Here is a 415-nt window from a genome sequence, read left to right as displayed (position 1 = left end):
ATATGCAGGCGGGCTCTAAATATGCAGGCGAGCCTTCAAAATTCGCCAGACGAGCTGCATGTTTGTAGGCAAGCTGGACCATTGCATACGGGGTCCAAGTCGGTGGGGACGAGCCACGTGTTAATGGGCGGTTTCTTGCGCTTGCAAGCTAAGGTGACGAGGGCTTGTCAGATCGCATTAAATGTGATCTGACGGGACGGCCTCATCTTCACACGCTCAATCCGAGCCGTGGAATTAGCGGCGCCTGTGATCTCGACCGTTGTCTCGGCGAGAGATCTTAGTCGCTGATTTTAACAATTTTATCTCGACCATCGATTTGAATACAAACCACCTTGCCATTCAAACTTTGGAATCTAGACCGTCCGATTCAAGGCTTGCCCTCGACCGTTCGATTCGAACTGTCGAATCTGAACCG

This window comes from Asparagus officinalis, chromosome 3, assembly GCF_001876935.1.
Source record: "Asparagus officinalis chromosome 3, Aspof.V1, whole genome shotgun sequence".
NCBI lineage: Eukaryota > Viridiplantae > Streptophyta > Magnoliopsida > Asparagales > Asparagaceae > Asparagus > Asparagus officinalis.
The sequence above is the reverse complement of the archived record's forward strand: the minus strand, read 5'-3'. Positions refer to the sequence as shown.